This window comes from Sus scrofa, chromosome 9 (genome assembly GCF_000003025.6).
Source record: "Sus scrofa isolate TJ Tabasco breed Duroc chromosome 9, Sscrofa11.1, whole genome shotgun sequence".
In the NCBI taxonomy this organism is placed as follows: Eukaryota; Metazoa; Chordata; class Mammalia; order Artiodactyla; family Suidae; genus Sus; species Sus scrofa.
Window position 1 is genome coordinate 35,842,559 of NC_010451.4, and position 21,541 is coordinate 35,864,099.

At 39.8% G+C, this 21,541-nt stretch overlaps 1 long non-coding RNA gene across 4 annotated transcripts in view; it reads left to right on the plus strand.

The window, feature by feature from the left end:
• Positions 1-21,541, plus strand: part of LOC102162684 — a 32,937-nt gene that overhangs the window by 2,743 nt on the left and 8,653 nt on the right. Inside the window, exons 2-4 of one of the 4 annotated variants that reach the window (XR_002335618.1) lie at positions 14,042-14,289; positions 16,284-16,439; positions 17,616-17,860. This is a non-coding gene — a long non-coding RNA (uncharacterized LOC102162684). The remainder of the gene's footprint in view (positions 1-14,041; positions 14,290-16,283; positions 16,440-17,615; positions 17,861-21,541) is intronic. The other 3 variants (XR_002335619.1, XR_305327.3, XR_002335620.1) reach the window with 3 other exon arrangements.

A 21,541-nucleotide genomic window follows, 5' to 3' on the forward strand; every position in this document is an offset into this window, starting at 1 on the left:
TCCTCCATTGCTGTGGCTCTGATTTGACCCTTAGCCTGGGAATGTCCATATGCTGGCAAGTGCAGCCCTAAAAAGCCAAAAATAAAAATAAAAGTCTCAGAATTAGAATATGATAGTTAATTAAAATCTTTCTGGAGTTCTCACTGTGGTGCAGTAGAAATGAATCCTACTAGTATCCATGAGGATGCAGGTTCCATCCCTGACCTCACTCAGTGGGCTTGGGGATCCAGTGTTGCCGTGAGCTCCTTAGATCCTACGTTGCTGTGGCTGTGGCATAGGTGGGCTGTAGCTCCAATTCAACCCCTAGCTTGGGAACTTCGATATGCTGCGGGTGTGGCCCTAAAAAGAAAAAAAAAAAAAAAAAAAAGCTTTCAATGCTTATTATTTAACCAAAGGGAAAGAAAAAAATCACTTTTCCTATCTTTCCCTCAAACACAGTTAAGAAAAAATAACCAGTGAATGTGTTATAACCTATATTATGTAGCAACAAATGCGCTAACTATCATGCTGTTTTCAGTCTCCATTTTTGCCTTTGCACATGCTATCTCTTCTTCCTTTGCACACGTACTGCTTCCTCCTTGTCTTATCCTTATGACACACTCTTAGTCTCCTTCAAAACTAACTCTTCCCTGACAAGGTTTAGAACAGATCAACTTTTCCTTTTTCATGTGAGTTTTACACTTACACATATTCTATTTAGATATGATTCAGTATTGCTATTACCTTTTACCTTTTTATCTTCAGCACTTAGCACATTACCTGGGACTTATTCTGGAAAAAAATGTATTTGATAAATTGACCTGAATATTGACAAAAGAAAACTCACTCTGTTTTGTCCTCTGTGATAACATTGCTTGCATTTTTCATCATCCTCAAGTAAATTATAATGGTTTGTAAAATAACATTAAAAGTTTTTCACCAGCAAATTTCATGGTTCTAAAAAATACTTTGAATTGAAAGCCAATATGTTTCCTATAGAAACTGTTGCAATTAGTTTCCTTTAGATTTTGTTTCCCTTATAACTGAGAAAAATAGGAAGTGTTAGAATACAAGCTATTTTCAAATGGGAATTATTATAATAATAGGCAGAGATGGAAGATTTAGTTTCAAAGATCACTCTGGTATCAAATCTTGAGAAGTCAAATGCATCTGGCATGTCACCCAGCATCAACTGTGTTTTAGGTTGCCATTTTTGATTATAGTAGAAGGTTTGGTTTCTATTGGAATAGCCTATAAAATAAATAGGGGCCAGTGTTTACAGGAGAATCATTAAAAATGTTTTTTATAATTATCATTCTGTTCTTCTTCTGGGGAAGCCAAATTCTTTCATGGAGTTTGACCATGAAAGAAACAGATCAATTGCAAATCTGTTCTTATAGTTTGGAATGTACGCCCTGGTAATTTTCTACTTGGAGCTCGTTTTTAAAATCACTTTTGGTATGTATATATTTTTTTATTTATCTGTCCCATTTGACAATCAAAGAGGCCTCTTGTTCAATAACAATTTTAGTTGTTCTGTAGGATAACCACCTGTTTCTTTGAGTCCCCTGGCGGAATGAGTTTTTTATGCAAAATAGCGTATATCTTAAATCACCCATTCCAAATACATCATGAATATTTAGCAAAAATTGATCAGCCTTTTCCAATGATATATCAACAGAAAAACACAATGCATAAATTTCATTTTAATAGTAAAGATTGATCATAGAGTTTTCTCAGTCTGAGAAGTTACTGTGATTTTTTTTGTAACCTCTTGGTTGTGTTTATGTATGTGCATTCCTGAGGGGACGGACTGTGGTCTTATAATTCCTCTGAACAGTAGCCTTAGTCAATGAATCTATCATTGGTTAGCAGCTGACTGAAAGTTTTTCTGTACTACATTGTCCACTGCTTTTACTTCAGGTCTTCATCAATTTCCATAGAGTGCCTTCTTCGAAACACCGCAGCCTGTAGTGTCTGTAGGCAAAGTTTGTTCCCAATATTTCCTATTCAGATTATTTGTTTGTGGGGAGTAATAGTGGCTCTGATCATTATGTAAGGACAGTAACACAAACGTAAATGGAATCATAAATTGGCCTGGAAAACTTGCTTTTGGTTATTCGACCCATTTATATTTTTAAAGATAGGAACTGTAGTCCCTTGGCAACACTTTCTGGGGAGAAAGCATTTCACAAGATCGAGAAATAAAAGAGTACCTCAGATTTTAACCTTTTCCCCATTCCCAAACATGTAAACACTGCCTTTATACCATTTAACACCTTACACCATTCATATATGTGCAAGTCCAAGATATGAAAATACATATTTAAACCACAGTTAATGAGATAGACATGGGGATCCCGGTGATAATCATTTATAAAATAACTTCTAACTTCATAAAGAGATAAGACACTTTCATTATCATATTTTTATTTATAGTCTGCATCCTATCATTTCTGTTCTCAAGATGTTATCTTTTACGACATGTGAAAGGTCCCAGGCCAGGGATGGAACTTGAGCTACAGCAGTGACCTGAGCCTCTGCAGTGACAACACCGTATCCATAGCCCACTGAGCCACACAGGAAGTCCTCAATATGTTATCTTTTAATCTCCATTTTCTGAAAGAGAAAGCAGGTCTGGAGTGATAGACCTGCTCTAGGGTCTCTCCACTATATTGTGTTTTGCTTCAGACTCATGTTCTGCCACTTCAGGTGATCTTTATCAGCAAACTATTTGACCTATCAAACAATTCATGATGTAAGAAACAAAAGACAAAAAAGCATAAAAGAAAATAGACCCGGGAGTTCCCGTCACGGCTCAGTGGTTAACGAATCCAACTAGGAACCATGAGGTTGTGGGTTCAATTCCTGGCCTTGCTCAGTGGGTTAAGGATCTGGTGTTGCCCTGAGCTGTGGTGTAAGTTGCAGACTCGGCTCAGATCCTGCATTTCTGTGGTTCTGGCATAGGCTGGGGAAAGAGCTCCGATGCGACCCCTAGCCTAGGAACCCCCATATGCCGAAGGAGCTGCCCTAGAAAAGGCAAAAAGACAAAAAAGAAAAAAAGAGAAAAAGAAAAAGAAAATAGACCCATGTTTGGTCCTATCTAAATTCCTTCCATTTCCATAATTCCCAGCTAGAAAATATAACAACTACTGCAATTGCTGGCTGCTTACTAAATGCTAAACACTCAAGTAATTTGCATATATTTTCTCTTTAAACAGATTTATAGTTAGGAAAACTGAGGCATATAGGATACATCACCATTTTAGGGAAAAGGAAACTGAGCTGAGGAAACTTAGGAAGCTTACTCAAAATCACATAGCAAAGAAGTGGTGGAAATAAGAAAGATTCTCCTGATTTGAGGACCTAGCCATTAAGAATATATTCTCTCTGAAAAATAAGCAATTTTTGTAAGTTACCGTAAAGCTGAATAAACTTTCAGAAATCAGTGGTAACTTCTGTAGCTCTTGATAGTTCAAATCAATAACCCCTATTGTATAAGCTATTGTATAAGCCTCAGGTCATATAGAACATCCTACTCAGAATTTTTAATACCATCTCCATTTAAATCCCATTTGGTTCTTTCTTTTTGTACTATTCCTGACCCTATTAGGTTATCACTCATTTTACTTTTTAATATCCTTTTTACAAGCTGATTGACATCATTAAGATATATGTAGATCAGATCATCTCATTGTTCTACTCAAAACCTTCCAATGACTCCAAATTTCATTAAGAACTCCAAAGCTTATGCTTTGGACCCATTTCCTCTTCTCTCTCTGAACTCTCTCACTATTCTCCCCTTCATTCACTCACTCAGCCCAAGCAGTTCCTTCTTAGGGCTTTTTACACTGGCTATTTCCTTTGGTTGGAATGTTTTTCCTCCAGCTCTTGGCTTGGCTAAACCCCTCTCCCACATCAAAGCTCGGTCAAATGCCACCTTCTCAATGATACTTACTCTATCTAAACTTACAACCATCCCACTTCCCTAAATCTCCAACCCCACATTTTGCTCATCCTTTATCCCATGGCACTGCTCAACTATAGTTACACTTTATGTCTCCCTCTAATAGACTTTAAGTTCTGTTAAGCCAGCTCATTTAGTCTTTCCTCTGAATATTTGATCCCTTAACAACTAAATGTATTCATTAAAGAATACATAGATTTGGGGCTCTCCTATTTCAAAGTTTAGTGGATTTTTGTTTGTTACTGTATTGATCTAATTGTTTTTCTTTTTCTTCACCTACACCCACAGCATATGGGAGTTCCTCGACTAGGGAATTAAACCCACACCACCTCAGATACAATGCTGGACTTTTAACCCACTGCGTCACAGTGGGGACCCACTGATCTCATTTGATAATGCAAATTTGTGTGGCCTACTTGCTGATACGTTTTTTCTTAAATGGAATAAATTCAGGACACTGTTTTATTTCTTTCCTTTTTTGTTTTGGTTCCTTTTAAACCAAGTTAGAAAGGCAAATCAATGAAGAAGCATCTTATACAGTCAGCATTGCCTGACCTTTTCCCCTTCTCACTTCTCTGGGGACTTCTCACCACCCACCTCTGGAGCTTACATACTGTTCTGGGGTTTGTTCTCTACCCTTTCAACCAATCACACCCCTGCCTTTTTTTAAGGAAAAGACAAAGGAAAAACAGAAGTGGTGTTCCCCACCCCTTCCTGCACCCATATGCCTGGGCTTCCCCTTTGTTTCCCTTTTCCACTTAGGCCCTCATGTGTGTCTCTATAGCCACTTGCCACTGAGCCTTGAGACAAATGTATAGGGAGGAAAAAAAATTTTTTTAATTTTTTTTCTTAATTTTTGAGATGCTTTACTGTTTTCTTTTTTAATCTTTTTTTTTACATCTATAATTGTATAATGATTATCACAATCCAATTTCACAGGATTTCCATCCCACAACACAAGCACGTTCCCCAACCCCCAAACTGTCTCCTTTGGAGACGGTAAGTTTTTCAATGTCTGTGAGTCAGCATCTGTTCTACAGAGAAGTTCGGTCTGTCCTTTTTTCAGATTCCACATGTCAGTGAAAGCATTTGATGTTGGTGTCTCATTGTATCGCTGACTTCACTTAGCATGATAATTTCTAGGTCCATCCATGTTGCTAAAAATGCTGGTATTTCGTTCCTTTAATGGCTGAGTAATATTCCATTGTGTATATGTACCACCTCTTCTTTATCTACTCCTCTGTCGATGGATATTTAGGTTGTTGCCATGTCTTGGCTATTGCAAATACTGCTTCAATGAACATTGGAGTACATGTGTCTTTGCGTGTCATGGTTCTCTGGATAGATGCCCAGGAGTGGGATTACTGGATCAAATGGGAGTTCTATGTTTAGTTTTCTGAGGAATCTCCATACTATTTTCCACAGTGGTTGCACCAATTTACAATCCCACCAACAGTGTAATAGGGTTCCTTTTCCTCCACACCCTCTCCAGCACTTACTGTTTGTAGACTGTTTGATGATGGCCATTCTGAATGGTGTAAGTAGTACCTCAGAGTGGTTTTGATTTGCATTTCTCTACTAATGAGTGATGTTGAACATCTTTCATGTGTTGTCTTTTTTGGAGAACTGTCTGTTTAGATCTTCTGCCCATTTTTGGATGGGGTTTTTTTTTTGGTATGGAGCTGCAGAAGGTGTTTATAAATTTTGGAGATTAATCCCCTGTCTGTTGATTCATTTGCAAATTTTTTTCTCCCATTCTGTGGTTATCTTTTCATTTTGTTTAGGGTTTCCTTTGCTATGCAGAAACTTTTAAGTTTGATTAAGTCCCGTTTGCTTATTTTTGTTTTTACTGTCATTACTCTAAGAGGTGGATCTGAGAAGATGTTGCTATCATTATTGGCCTATGTTTGGCCTATGTTTGGCCTATGTTTGGCCTATGTTTTCCTCTATAAGGTTTACAGTGTCTGGTCTTATATCTAGGTCTTGAATCCATTTTGAGTTTATTTTTGTGTATGGTGTTAGGGAGTGTTCTAATTTCCTTCTTTTCCATGTGGCTGTCCAGTTTTCCCAGCACCGCTTATTGAACAGGCTATCTTTTCTTCATTATATTATTGCCTCCTTTTCATAGATTAGTTGACTTAGTGATGGTTTAATTTAACTTTCTATCTGTTATCTTATTTTTTTTGTCCTACATAAGTTTTATGGCTGTAGCTTTAGTATCTGAGTCTATTCTCCAGCTCCATTTTTCTTTCTCAGATGTCTTCTATGCTGTCTTCAAACAAATTTAAAATACTTTTTAAGTTCTGAAATGTCCTTTGTAATTTGATAGAGATTGCATCGAATCTGTAGATTGCCTTAGTAGTATACTTATTTTGATAGTATTAACTCTTCTAATCCACGAGCATGTAAATCTTCATCTCTTTGTGTCATCTTTGATTTCTTTCATCAGTGTCTTATAGTTTTCAGAGTACAGGTCTTTTGTCTCTTTAGGTAGGTTTACTCCTAGGTATTTTATTCTTTTGGATGCAGTGGTAAACAGGATTGCTTCCCTAATTTCTCTTTCTGATCTTTCATTGTTAGTGTATAGCAATGCCGTCAATTTCTGTGTATTAATTTTGTATCCTGCGACTTTGCCAAATTCATGGATGAGCTCTAACAGTTTTCTAGTAGAGTCTTTAAGATTCTCTAGGTATAGTATCATGTCATCTGCAAATAATGATAGTTTTACTTCTTCCTCTTCAATTTGGATTCCTTTTCTTTCTTTTACTTCTCTGATTGCTGTGGCTAGGACTTCCAAAACTATGTCGAAGGGTAGTGGCGAGAGCAGACATCCTTGTCTTGTTCCTGATCTCAGTAGGAATTCTTTCAGCTTTTCACCATTGAGAATGATGTTAGCTGTGGGTTTGTCATTCATGGCCTTTATTATGTTGACGTAGGTTCCCTCTAGGCCCACTTTCCAAAGGGTTTTTATCAGAAATGGGTGTTGGATTTTGTCAAAGGCCTTTTCTGCGTCTATTGAGAGGATCATATGGCTTTTATGCTTCAGTTTGTTGATGTGGTGTATCACACTGATTGATTCGTGGATATTGAAGAACCCTTGCATCCCTGGGCTAAATCCCACTTGATCATGATGTACAATCCTTGTAATGTATTGTTGGATACGGTTTGCTAGTATTTTGTTGAGGAGTTTTGCATCGATGTTCATCAGTGAAACTGGCCTGTAGTTCTCTTTTTTTGTGGTGTCTTTGTCTGGTTTTGGTATCAGGGTGATGGTGGCCTGATAAAATGAGTTTGGGAGTATCCCTTCCTTTGCAATTTTTTGAAATAGTTTCAGAAGGAGAGGTGTTAGCTCTTCTCTAAATGTTTGATAGAATTCACCTGTGAAGCCATCTAGCCCTGGACTCTTGTTTGTTGGAAGTTTTTAAATCACCCTTTCAAAGTCAGTTCTTGTGATTGGTCCATTCATCTTGGTTTAGTCTTGGAAGATTGCACTTTCCTAAGAATTTGTCCATTTCTCCTAGGTGTTCCATTTTATTGGCGTATAGTTGCATATAGGAGCCTCTTATGATCCTTTGTATTTCTGTGATGTCCATTGTTACTTCTCCTTTTTCATTTCTAATTTTATTGATTTGAGTCCTCTCTCTTCTTTTCTTGATAAGTCTGGCTAAGGGTTTATCAATTTGGTTGATCTTTTCCAAGAACCACCTTTCATTTCATTGACTTTTTCTATGGCTTTCTTCGTTTCTGTTTCATTGATTTCTGCTCTGATCTTTATGGTTTCTTTCCTTCTACTAACTTTAGGTCTTGTCTGTTGTCTCTCTAGCTGCTTTAGATATAAAGGTAGCTTGTTTATTTGAGCTTTTTCTTGTTTCCTGAGGTGGGCTTGTATTGTTATAAACTTGCCTCTTAGAACGGCTTTTGCTACATCCCATAGGTTTTTGGAGTGTCGTATCTTTGTTGTCATTTGCTTCTAGGAATTTTTTAATTTCCTCTGATTTCTTCAGTGATCCATTGGTTGTTTAGTAGCATGTCGTTTATAGTCTCCACGTGTTTGTGGTTTTTGCAGTTTTTTTTTCTTGTTGTTGATGTCCAGTCGTATAGCGTTGTGGCCGGAAAAGATGCTTGATATGATTTCAATTTTCTTAAAGTTACCAAGGTTGGATTTGTAGCCCAGGATGTGATCCGTCTTAGAGAATGTTCCATGTGCACTTGAGAAGAATGTGTATTCTGTTGCTTTTGGATGGAATGTCCTATAAACGTCTGTTAAGTCCATCTGGTCTGATGCTTCATTCAGGGCCTATGTTTCCTTGTTGATGTTCTGTCTGGATGATCTGTCCATTGCTGTAAGTGGGGTGTTATTAAAGTCCCCCACTATGATTGTGTTATTGTCGATTTGTCCTTTTAAGGTTGTTAGCAGTTGCCTTATGTACTGTGGTGAACCTAATTTGGGTGTGTAGATATTTAAAATTGTTTTATCTTCTTCCTGGATTGATCCTTTGATCATTATGTAGTGACCTTCCTTGTCCCTTAAAATATTCTTCATTTTAAAGTCTATTCTGTTATGAGTATTGCTACTCCAGCTTTCTTTTGATCTCCATTTGCATGAAATATTTTCTTCCATCCTCTCACTTTCCATTTGTATGTGTCCCAAGCATATTTATAGGTCATGTTTTTGTATCCATTCAGCCATTCTATGTCTCGGTTGGGCCATTTAGTCCATTCACGATTAAGGTAATTATTGATATGTGTGTTCTTATTGCCATTTTATTAATTGCTTTGGATTTGTTTTTGTCATTCTTTTTTCTTCTTTTCTTGTTCTCTCCTCTTCCAGTTTGATTGACGAGACCTGCTCATCAACTCAGGTCCCAAAGTCAGTGGTGCCACAGATTTAAGAAAGAAGGGACAAATAGAGTGGGGATCAGAGGGCTACTGCCTTTGAGAGGCAATAGCAACCCTCTGAGCCAAGTCACGATTTTTATTTGCTGTTTTCTACTTACTTGTTTGTATAGAATCACATGTGTCATTTACAATGTTACTGATCAAGGCTACAGATATGCAAGACACAGACCCTTTGTATTCATAGATGCTATAAATGATTAACCCTCCAGAGAAAGATTATATTGTTTACGCTTAAGGCTATTACACCCATTCCTCCAACTCCCTTAGGGTTCTGGTCATGAGAACAAGAATGTTGATGGCTTCAACGACATCTGGAGTATTTGGCAACTTGTTTTCAAGCACCCACTCATACGATGTACATTTCCCATCTCACTGCCTTTCCCCCAGGGGTCTAAGAAAGTCTTATATATTTTCCAAGCCTAGATTAGCATCATTCTTCAAGTGCCATCTAGTTTCTTTGATTCACTATGGTCTGTATACATGCATATCTGGCAAGCCTCCAACATTTGATGACTATCTTTAGTGTTGTATTTGAGTTGATTTTTCTTATTTGTTTATGTATCAATTGTAGATTTTTGGTTTGCAGTTATTCTGAAGTTTTGTTATGATTCTATATATATATATATGAGATTGTTTTACATTGTTGGTCTCTCAATTGTAAGTTCATCTCCAATGTCCTGCATTTGTACCCACCTCTTCTCATGATTTCTGATTCTGGTGGTATAATTGTGCATGGATGATTTCATATCTTTACTGTATATATATCTTTACTGGTGAGCCTTGTCATTTGTGGTATTTTTGTTTCCTGTTGCTGTCTTTTCTTTTCTGCCTGGAGAAGTTCCTTTAGTATTTGTTGTAAGACTGGTTTAGTGTTACTGAATTCTCTCAGCTTTTGCTTATCTGTGAAGGTTTTGATTTCTCCTTCAAATCTGAATGAGAGCCTTGCGGGGTAAAGTAATCTTGGTTGGAGTTTTTTTCCTTTCATCACATTATGTATATCATGCCACTCCCTTCTGGCCTGCAGAGTTTCTGCTGAAAAATCTGCTGATAACCTTATCGGGGTTCCCTTGTATGTTATTTGTTTCTTTTCCCTAGCTACTTTCAATATTTTCTCTTTGTCTCTACAGCCACCTTGCCACTGAGCCATAAGACAAATGTATAGGGAGAAAAAAAAATTTGTTTAACTTTTGTGATGCTTTATTGTTTTCAAAGTACCATCATAAGTATCAACTTCTGTGATACAATGAAAGCAGGCTGTTATATCTCATTTTACTGAAGAAACCAAGGCTCAAAATGAAGAAATGATTTGCGCCCAAGGTCATATGGGCTGAGTCTGCACAGCCATATGATACTCTCTCAGCAAGCCCAGCCCCAAATCTGACCTATAACTTGATACAGTAAGCGATTCATTCTATACTCAAACTAGCAAGTGCTAAAGGGAAAGTCATCTCCTTAGAAATGATTGGAAAAGCATCTACAAGCACTCTGAAATCTTTAGATGTTATGTCCCTGGTCTTTAGGTGAGAGATTGTACCTACTAGAAATCCGGCATGAGAGGGGTAGGTCATTAAGAGTCCAGTTCACTGCACCTATAGCCTTTGGGACTATCAAGGACACTACAGTTAAGAGTCTCAAAGAAGTGTGTTGTGTGTTTGTTGGGTGGAGTAGAGGGAAGCAGCAATGGCTGCTCTCACCTGTGAGAGCTCGTCTGTCACTGTGAATAATTGTGGGCAAGTTTAAAGTTTCCACTAACCAAGCTCAAGAGAAGATTATGTAGAAAGAAGAACTGTAAGAAAAGTTAAAATATAAGGTTATCCTTTTTCAGGACACTCTGGTGAAGAGAGGGGACTCATTAGGAATAAAAATAGGTGGTAGAAGTAAGGACGGTAACAAAGGTTATAGTAGTGACAAGGCTGACATAAGCAGTGAAAGGGCCAGTCCTACCTTAAGACAGATATCAAATCAACAGATTCCAATGAAAGGTTTTAGACATAAAACATAATAATTGTTACTCTATATAAAAATTTCTTATTAATCATCATACTCTAATAACACAGATATCATAATCTCCAGCTTATGAGTTAAAAGATGAGTCAACTGAGGCATAGATGGTTGTATACCTTGTCTGAAGACACACAACTAGTAAAAAGATGAGCTCTGGATAGAACCTAGAACTATTATCTTGAAACCACACTGCCTCTGTATAAAAATTTGTATTAACCAGATTATTAAATTAACTAGAATGCTTAATTCCACGAAATCATAGTTGGAAGTAGCATAATTGTGAAATTTATTTGATCAAGGTTTTCTACTTTATAACTAGAAAAAATTTAGCCATCATTCAACACTGTAAGCTAATTATACATCTGACTTATTGAAAAGTGAGCCCTTCTATCATTAACTGAGATGCTTCAAAGTTTAAGAAGGATTGGAGTTCCTTTCGTGGCTCAGCAGTTAACAAACCCAACTGGGATCCATGAGGATGCGGGTTTGATCCCTGGCCTCACTCAGTGGGTTAAGGATCCAGCGTTGCTGTGGCTATGGCGTAGGCCAGCAGCTGTAGCTCAGATTCGACCCCTAGCCTGGGAACTTCCATATGCTGCCTGCATGACTCTAAAAAAAAAAAAAAAAAAAGTTTAAGAAGGACTGGATTACATTATTGACCAATTTTGCAGATTGAGTCACTCAGCTGACTATAAATTAGAAATATGCTTGCTCTATAGAAAGAAAAACAGCCAATACAATTTTACTGCTACTTTGATTTTTCCTTTGCTTTTCTATTATTCAGAGAAACACAATTGATTTCTATTTCCTCTTTCAAATTACCTTAGTCAAGAAACAATAAATCACAGAATTCCTTTAAGGCTTTGTGATTTGTTCAAATAATTACAAAATCATCCTAAAGAATGTAGGATGCTTTATATCATATTGGACCAAAATGTGTGTTTGGAATGAAACACGCCAATAATTGCTTGAAAGATTATTGTTAAAATGACATAGTAGAATAATTTCTATGTTTAATAAAAGATATTCCACCTAAGAGTTCCCATGATGGCTCAGCAGAAACAAATCTGACTAGCATCCATGAAGACATAGGTTCAATCCCTGGCCTTGCTCAGTGGCTTGGGGATCTGGCGTTGCCATGAGCTCTGGTGTAGGTCACAGATGCAGCTCAGATCCCACATTGCTGTGGCTGTGGCATAGGCCAGCAGCTACAACTCCGATTCGACCCCTAGCCTGGGAACCTCCATGTACCATGGGTGTGGCCCCCAAAAAAACAAAAAAAGAACAATGTCTCTTCAGTTCTGTCTCCTAAAGCAAAAATAAAGGGACCTAATTAAACTTAGAAGCTTTTGCACAGCAAATGAAACCATCAACAAAATGAAAAAAACCTACTGAATTGGACATAATATTTGCAAATGATATGACCAATAAGGGATTAGTATCTAAACAGTTCATAAAACTCAATATCAAAAAAACAACTTGATTTTAAAAAGGAATTGTATCTTTAAGGGTAAAAGTGAGTAGTGTCCTCCCTGGCTTTAATCTAATGGAAATAATTATGGGAAGAAGAGAAAAGTACAAATCAAGAAGTTGTGGGATGGGGAGGGCCTTGATGAGTTACTATAATGAGAATGTTTTGTCAGCAAGGAGAGGAGGTTGCTGAAAGGCAGAGGAAGATAATCAAAAGGCTAAAGTAAATTACTGTCTGCTTTAATGATTTTGTCTTGGGCTCAGTTGTCTGGCAGACATGTGCCTTCCTCAAGGGCTACTGCTTAAAAAGTCTTCCATTTCAATGTGGCAGAATGCCCTATTTTCAGAAGCTCAGAAAAAATGATTTAAAATAGCGTGAAATGACAATATAGACATTCCTATACTCTATGCTTCAATTTCTCTGACTGCAAATAGGACGAATACTTATTTGAACAAATGATTATTTCGATTTCTTTTGTGAGCTTTTTGTGGACTCTTTGGATTCCTTATTAAATAATGGACAGTGAAACAAATTGCATTCATCTCTTGAAGGGCTTCTCTTCTTCTTAAATGATTTTTAACTTTTTCTCCCATTTTTGAACATTCATATAGAGAAGCATATTTTTAAAGTGGAACCAGAATGTAAGAGTAAATATATTTGGTAAAGCAAGTGATTGTCACTATGGCAACAGTAAATGTGTTTGACATTTATTCTTTTCATTATTCTCTGTTGCTATGGTAATGAAACCTTGGATTCTGACACCATTTTCAAATTCTAGTAAAACAAAGCCCTTTTCACCCCCTAAGAAGGAGGAAGGGCCAGTATTAATAATGCACAAGATGTATGAGAATGTTTTCTAGCACCACGATATAGATGATACGAATACAGTTTGCTGCACGTTAAAACTAAAAAATATGCTTAAAAAGTAGAAAAATAGAGGAAAAAACTCAGAAAGCAGAACAAAAGTAAAGCAATCTTTTTGCTATTAAAAATCAGCCTTGGGAGTTTCCACTGTGGCTCAGTGGGTTACAAACCTGATTAGTATCCATGAGGTTGTAGGTTCGATCCCTGGCCTTGCTCAGTGGGTTAAGGATCCAGTGTTTCCGTAAGCTGTGGAGTAGGTCGCAGACACTGCTTGCATCTCATGTTGCTGTGGCTGAAGCATAGGCCAGCAGCTGCAGCTCCAATTCGACCTCTAGCCTTGGAATCGTCATATGCCGCAGGTGTGGCCTTAAAAAGAAAAAAAAATCGGCTTTTTCATGTTAAACATGTATGAAAATAGCTTTAATTTATGATAGGTGAATTTAAATCATGTATTAAGTGATAAAGGAGAATATTTTTGTTTCTTTTTAAGAGAAATAAATAGAAGAATAAGGGCAATTAAGGGACACAGAAATTAGGGAAATTACTTGGGGTTTCAAAGGCTTTTTGTGTTTAAGAAAATATTATATAGAGAGTTGTGAAGATGGCAGAGTAGAAGGATGCTGAGCTGACCTCCTCATTGAGCACATCGAAATCACAACTATGTAAGTGAGAAACTTTTAGTGATCCTGCTCAGCCCATCAGTTAGCATTGCAGTGGGCCCTTCCCCGACACAAGCAACTGCTAGTGAGTGAAGGTTGGCCCCTTCCCCTTCCCTTTCCTCTGAATGAAAGGAGCCTGAACTCAAACTGAGGGAAGATTTTTTTTTTTATACTAGTCTGCCAACTTCTTGTCTACAGATTTATTGGCCTGTCATGCGGTGAGCAAAGTGAACTTGAGTTCAGCATCAATTTTTGGTGAGCCAAGTCAGGAGCCTTGCTGCTTGTGACCAGCTGGCCCCAGTTGGAGAATTTCGTAGCAGCTGTTGGGACCACTTGTCCTGAGGATCTTCCCTTCAAAATTCCCTGAAGTGGCACTGGCTGCCCCAGTACTTGGCAGCTGGAATAAGGAATCGACTTTTGGGAGCCAATGGGTTCCATAGAGTAAGGTAAGTCACTCTGGTGTGTACAACTGGGAGTATTCTCCCCTCTCAATTTGGGATTTTCCTTTAAGAGAAAAGCCAATTTCTTTTGTATTTGATTGGGATACCCTGTTGGTGAGGGGAATTGTTGTTGGACTCTACCTGATTTGATTTGTGAACCGGTTTATCTGCTTTTGTTTTTCATTCATCCATGATGGGATCTGTTTGTGCTTTTGGCATTGGAATTTCTTTGTATTTCTTGTGTTTTGTTGTTCTTGAACTTATAAATATGGGGAATACTCCTTCTGTCTCTAAGGAAAGCCCTTTGGGGTGTATCTTAAATAAATGGGCAAAATATAGCTGTGGGCATATGACTAAGAAAGAGATGATACTCTATTGCAATAGTGTGTGGTCCCAATATGCATTAGGATCAGGAGAGAAATGACCCCTGAATGGCTCACTTAATATTATCCAATCTTGAAATTAGAATTGTTTTGTGAAACAGCAGGTAAAAATGATGACATTGCATATGTAGAAGCATTTATGCTATTGCATCAGGAGGAAAAGAAGTCAGATGGCTGCCGCCTTATGGTACCGCAATCTGAAAAGAAAACCAAGGGAAAACCTGTTCTACAATAGCGAGAGGGAGAAAATGAGTGAGGACATGCTATTTTCAAACTTGAATCACCGCCAGCTAACCTGCCTCCCCCACTAGCTGAGCAGGCTGCACCAGGGGTTCTTCCTTCAGTCCCCACACCTGACTGTCTCTGTTTCTCCTCCTTATGCGGATCAATTATTAGGTCCTGTGTTAACCCCTGGGACATAAAGTACTGGTTTGCTGTCAGCATCTATGACCCAACAGCACTCAGTTTAGACTGGGAGCCACTTCTGGAGAGAGCAGACTACCTTTGTACCAATATCCTGTAGGAGGCCTGAATGTAGATGGTTAACCAGTTGGTTTCAATGGATGCACAAGCCATTCTCAACTTCAGCTATTTAATTGGAAAAACTATAACACAGCTTATCGAGAGGACCCCCCTCCATGTGACTGAAATTTTTACTTCTATCTTTGCCACTCACTGTATTCGTGGGTGGACATTCACACTCTTATGAACATAATGCTTACTGGGGATGAAAGGAGGTTGGTCACTGACAAGGCTAGAGAGGAAGCACATCAGCTTCATCTAGCAAATCTAGGTGGAAACCCAGAAACAAATCTGGCAGTTCGCACAGCTGAGCCTGACTGGGATCCTAAAATGGAGATATGCCATACCTAGAGCATTATAGGAAGTGTGTCTTAGTGGGTCTTCAAAAGGGGGTACCTAGGCACAAGAGCTTAAACAAAAACTTGATAAGGATCCATCAGTTTCTAGAAAGAATTTATCAAGCTTATAGGTGCTACATGGATACACACCCTGAAGCCCCTGAAAATATTAGAATGGTAGATATGACTTTCTTTGGGCAAAGTGCCCCAGATATAAGAAGGAAATTACGAAAGTTAGGTGGTGCATTTGGAATGAATCCTCAGTTGGTGGATGTTAATTTTAAAGTGTTAAAAAACAAGGAACCACAATAGAAGCAAGAGAATGCAAGATGGAATGCTACTTTTCTGGCAGCAGCATTGGATTCCCAGAGGGGGAGTAACTCAGAGAGGTAAGACACCACTGGGGAGGGAACAATGGCCTTACTGTAAGGAGGAAGGGCAGTGGGGAAAAAGAGTGCCCTATGCTAAAGAATAAGATATGGTAGAAAGAAAGGAACATTCTGATGAGGAAGGCACCCAATTCCAGTTTCCCTAGAGGAGTCCTAAGTAACTGACAGTGAGGGACAAGCTGATTGACTTTCTGATAGATACAGGTGCAATATACTCTGTGGTAAACACCACGGTGGCATGGAAAACATCCCAATCTATCCCAGTTGTGGAAGTTTTTGGAGAAGTATAAAGTCCTTCTTTCTTACAACTTCTAGAATGCATATTAGGGGACCTCACCCTGAAACACAGTTTTTTTTATATATTTCAGCATGATCTCCTTTGCAAATTAAATGTTCAAGTAAATTTTTCACCATAAGATCTTGACATCAAAGTCCCATTGGAGCATGCTTTGAGCCTACAGATGGCACTCACGGAGGCCCCAGGAAGGGAGGCAGAGCTCTTCCCCACCAAGGTCTATGAAGAGGTAAGGCCAGCAGTGTGGGTTGATGGCACACCAAGGAAGGCCAAAAATGTGTGGCTGATACAAATCCCATTAAAAAGGGATGCTGGGACACCTAATCCCCTCTTCTCCCAGTGAAAAAGACAATCTCAACAGACTATTGCTTTGTTCAAGACTTGAGGGCTATTAATTAATAGTCCAAGATTCGTACTCCATGGTACCTAATTTGTATACTTTGCTCACAACTATTCCAAGAGTATTCTCAATATAGCTGGTTCTCAGTTTTAGTCTTGAAAGATGCTTTTTTTCTGCATTCCTATTTCAGAAAAGTCACAGCAGCTATTTGATTCTGAATGGCAGGACCCAGAAACATATGCAGTCCAAAAATATTATTGGACAGTTCCATCTCAAGGATTTAAGAATTCTCCTACCTTGTTTGGGGAAATTCTCCTACCTCATTTCTAATAACCTTAGAAAGTTAATATTGGACAAAGGACTCTTACTGCAATAAGTAGATGATTTGCTCATGGCTAGCCCTACATATAATAAGTGTCTACCCAATACCATGAGAACCCTGAACTATTTGGCCACTTGTAGATATAAGACCTCCCAGGAAAAGGCCCAAGTATGTAAGCAAAAAGCCACATATCTGGGTTTTGCCTTTTCTCAAAGACAGCAGGGTCTTTTTTTCTGATAGAAAACAGGCAGTTGCAGGCTTGGGAATACCCAAGACTCACGTACAACAGAGAGGGTTTCTGGGAATGGCAGGCTTCTGTCTGATTTGGATGCATAACTATGGGCTCATAGTAAAGCTCCTCTACGAGGCTTTAAAGGGACATGATCTTGAGCTCGTTCCTTGGACTAAAGAGTGCCAAACAGCCTTTGAAATAATAAAGACAAAAATTAGTCTCAGCCCCAGCTTTGGCACTACTAGACTTACAGAAACCTTTCAAATTGTATGTCCATGAGAGACAGGGCATACGTCTCGGGGTGTTCAATCTCTAGGGAATATCCCTTGACCTGTTGCCTACTTCTCAAAACAACTAGAACAGACCATGAAGGGATAGCCCCCTTGCCTTTGAGCTGTTACAGCTAAATGGGACATACTTCAGGAAGTTCACCCTGGGGCAACCGTTGTATGTCCCTCAGCATGTCCTATCTTTACTAGAACAAAAAAGGGGGCTATTGGTTGACTTCTAGATGGGAAAGTATGAAGCCATTCTCTTGGACAATCCCAATTAAGACTTCAAGTCGCTTCAGCCCTGAATCCAGCCACATTGTTCCTGATTGATGCTGCACAATCCCCAGAGCACCACTGTCTCCATGCCCTTGAGCTGATGTACTCAAGCAGACCAGACTTGACAGACCATCCCTTGGCTGAGCCAGATATGGAACGATTCACTGAGGGAAGCAGCTTCATGGACTAAATGTAAACAACACTTCGGGTATGTAGTGGTAACCCTTAAAAGTGTTGAAGCAAAAGCCCTGTTCCCAGGGAGCTCAGCTCAAATGCCAGAGATCATTGCTCTGACAAGAGCCCTACTGCTCACTGAAGGGAAGCATGTAAAATATTTACACAGACTCTCACTACGTATATATTCTTTAAGGTGCATTCTCACGGGGCTATCTGGAAAGAAAAGGGGCTCCTCACTTCAAACAAGAAAAACATAAAATCTGCTTCTGAAATCCTGTCACTATTAGCAGCAATCCATAAGCTCTTACAAGTAGCCAGAAGGCACTACCCAGGCCACTAACATGGTGAAACCCATATAATAAAAGGCGCCTGGTTAACTGACCAAGCTGCAAAGAAGGCAGCAATGGAAAAGGATTATCAAGCCAGGATAGGATCACTTCTCCCACAGACCGACTTGTCAAAATACCAGCCAGTATATTTAGAAAAGGACAGCAAGAGGGCCAAAGAGTGGAGATTCACTCCTGACCATACCTTGCCTGACTGAAAATGTAGTACACAAGGAATTGTTTTGATCCCTGAGGCCCTCCTGAACCCTTTGCTGTAGCTCATCTATAATAGTACCCATTATGGAAGAGCTGCCACCTTGCAATGGATTCAAAAACAGATAATGGGGCCTAACTTACAAAGAACCATCCAGTGAGTCACTTAAAAGTTGCATGACTTGTGCTAAAAATAATCCAAAGACTACTGTCAGACCTCCCCAGATGGCGGCCCAACACAGAAGAACCTGCCCCACCAAGGACTGGCAAATACACTTCACTCAAATGCTTCAGGCCGCAGGAAATTTTAGATACCTGCTAGTATTTGCGGACACTTTCTCAGGATGGGTGGAAATATATCCCACCAGGATAGACAAAGCCTCTGAAGTGGTCAAAGCCCTCCTTGAGGAAATTATCCCCTGATTTGGACTACCTAACTCCCTTCAAAGTGATAAGGGGCCTGCTTTTATCTCTAGCAAAGCCCAAAAAGTGTCTAAAGCACTTCAAATTAACTGGAAACTACATTTATCCTGGAGACCCCAATCAACAGGAAAGACCAAGAAAATGAATCATACATTAAAAAAGAGCATTGCTGGAGTTCCCATCATGGCTCACCAGAAACAAATCTGACTAGTATCCATGAAAATGCACGTTCGATCCCTGACCTCAATCAATGGGTTAAGGATCTGGTGTTCCTGTAATCTGTGATGTAGGTCAAAGACGCGGCTCGGATCTGGCATTGTTTTGGCTGCAGTCTTGGCTCGGATCTGATATTGCTCTGGCTGTGGTGTAGGATGGCAGCTACAGTTCTGATTAGTCCCCTAGCCTGGGAACCTTCATATGCCGCGGGTGCAGCCCTTAAAATAAGGGGGCAGGGAGGGGAAGGAGCATTGCTAAATATGTTGAGACTAATTTAATTTGAGGTAAGGCCTTGCCAGTTGCCCTGCTATGGGTCAGAGTGACTCCCAGGAGCAGGCTTGAATTAAGCCCGTTTGGAAAATTGTATGTAGGCCCTTCCAAATGTCTACACTGGTGGGAGACTCTATAAATGCTCTGAAAGATCTAGCAGTTGCCAATTATTTTAAAACCCTGGGCACTATACTCACCTCTGTTCATGAGTTTGCCTCCAGCAGGTCTGCCTATCCAGCTGAAGTAGCCTTACATCTTTTCTGGCTCAGAGACATAGTCCTCTTTTAGACCTAAAGAGAACAAGGGCCTGAGCACCAGCTGACTGCAAGGTGGACAGGACCACATGTGGTATAACTTACCACACAGTCATCTGTTAAATTAGTTGAGTTAAAGCCATAGATTCATCTCACTTGGGTTAAAGTAGCCCCACAGTCATCAGAAAATGATCCAACTCCCAAGAGGCCTAGAGAGCGATGGGTTTGTAAATCCTTAGAAGATTTAAGGTTGCTCTTTAAAAAGGCTAACTGTCGAGATTAAAGTTTCATTGTAGAAGGAATTTTACCAAGTTTAAATAGTTGTGACTATATTCCCATCCCAAGGCTGATTAATTCCATTTCATGATCACCCCTTCATTGCCCATGCTCAGAATGAAATAGCCAGAAAGATAGTCACCTCTTTTCCCACAAGATTGTAGAATGGACATTGACAGCGGGGAGGTGTAAGCGAGCAACCATTAGTAAGTGACTTTAGTTGTCCTGCTCAGCCATTGGTTGGCATTGCAGGGGGCCCTTCCCCAAAGTAAGTCACTTTCAGAGAGTAACCATGGGCCCCTCCTCCTACCTTTCCGCTGTATAAAAGGAGCCTGAATTCAAACTGAGGGAAGATGGGGTCTTTTTGGAGATACTAGTCCCATGTTCTCAGTCTGCTAGCTTTTTGATTAAAGTTGTTATTCCTTGACCCAACAACTTGTCTCTGGATTTATTGTCCTGTCATACAGCGACTAGAGCAAAGTTGGGTTCAGTATCAACTGTGGAATAACCATTGATGAAGAAAACTAGTACTCACCAGAAAAGATCTACAACGAAAGACAGAAGGAAAGATCTTCAGCAAAGTGGGTAGGAGGGGGTACACTCACAATATAATCAAATTGTATACCCACCAGATGGGTAATCCAAAAACTGGAATCATATTGCAAGTTTCTGCCACAGGAGAGAGAGTTCTGATTCCTATATCAAGTGCCCCAGCCCGGGGATCTGGCACCAAGAAGACAAGCCCTCCAGAGCATTTGGTTTTGAAGGCCAGTGGGCATTAATTGCAGGAGCTCCATAACTTGGAGAAATATAGACTTCACTCTTAAAGGATCCAGACAATTTCATATACCCTGGTACCCAGGGAAAAAGCAGTAATTGGATAGGATCCTGGGCATGACCTACCTGCTTGTCTTGGAGAGTCTCCTGGAGATGTAGGTAGGAAACAGGGGAGGTGTTGGTGGTAGCTGTAGTTTACCCTGGGGACATAGACACTGGTATCAGACATTGGAGATATTTCAGCCATGTGAACACTACTACTGTGAGAGCTCACATTTTGGCTCATTAGCACCAGGACATAGTAACACAGAATAGCCTGCAGGTGCCAGTGCTGGGCTACCTCAGTCCAAACAACTAACTGGGTGGGGACACAGCCATACCTATTAGCACACAGACTGCCTAAAGACTAAAGAGCCCATAGCTGCCTCTGGACATTTCCCTAGACAGGGCCCAGCACACCAGAGGGCCAAGACCCAGCTTCACCCACTAGTGGGTAGGTACCCATCCCTACTGCCAGGAAGCTGGAAGAGCCTCTGGATCACCCTTGTCTACTAGGGAGCAGGACCAGAAGTAAGAAAGCTGATTGCTTAATGTAGGTCAGACTCTACCAGAGGACCAGCTAAGCCCTGGCCCTGCCTACTAAGAGGCCAGCACAACCTCTGAGACACCCCAGACCCCAGATAAAACTGTGTCAGGAATTGGCACGCCCATCCTCACCAATAATCTGAAATGAGCTCTGGGATCTCTTAAGTTATGCAGCCAGACTCCAGGAATCAGCTCTATTGCCAGGAGTGTGGCACTCACCACAGAATCTACCTTCACCTGCCATTGTGTGGGCAAGAGTCTCAGAGTCTTCAGGATCCTAACTCTGCAGACCAGTGAGCCAGCACTAGCCCTGCGTCCTCCTAGGATTCTGCAGTCACCTCATGACCAGGCAGGTGACAGCATCCACATAAG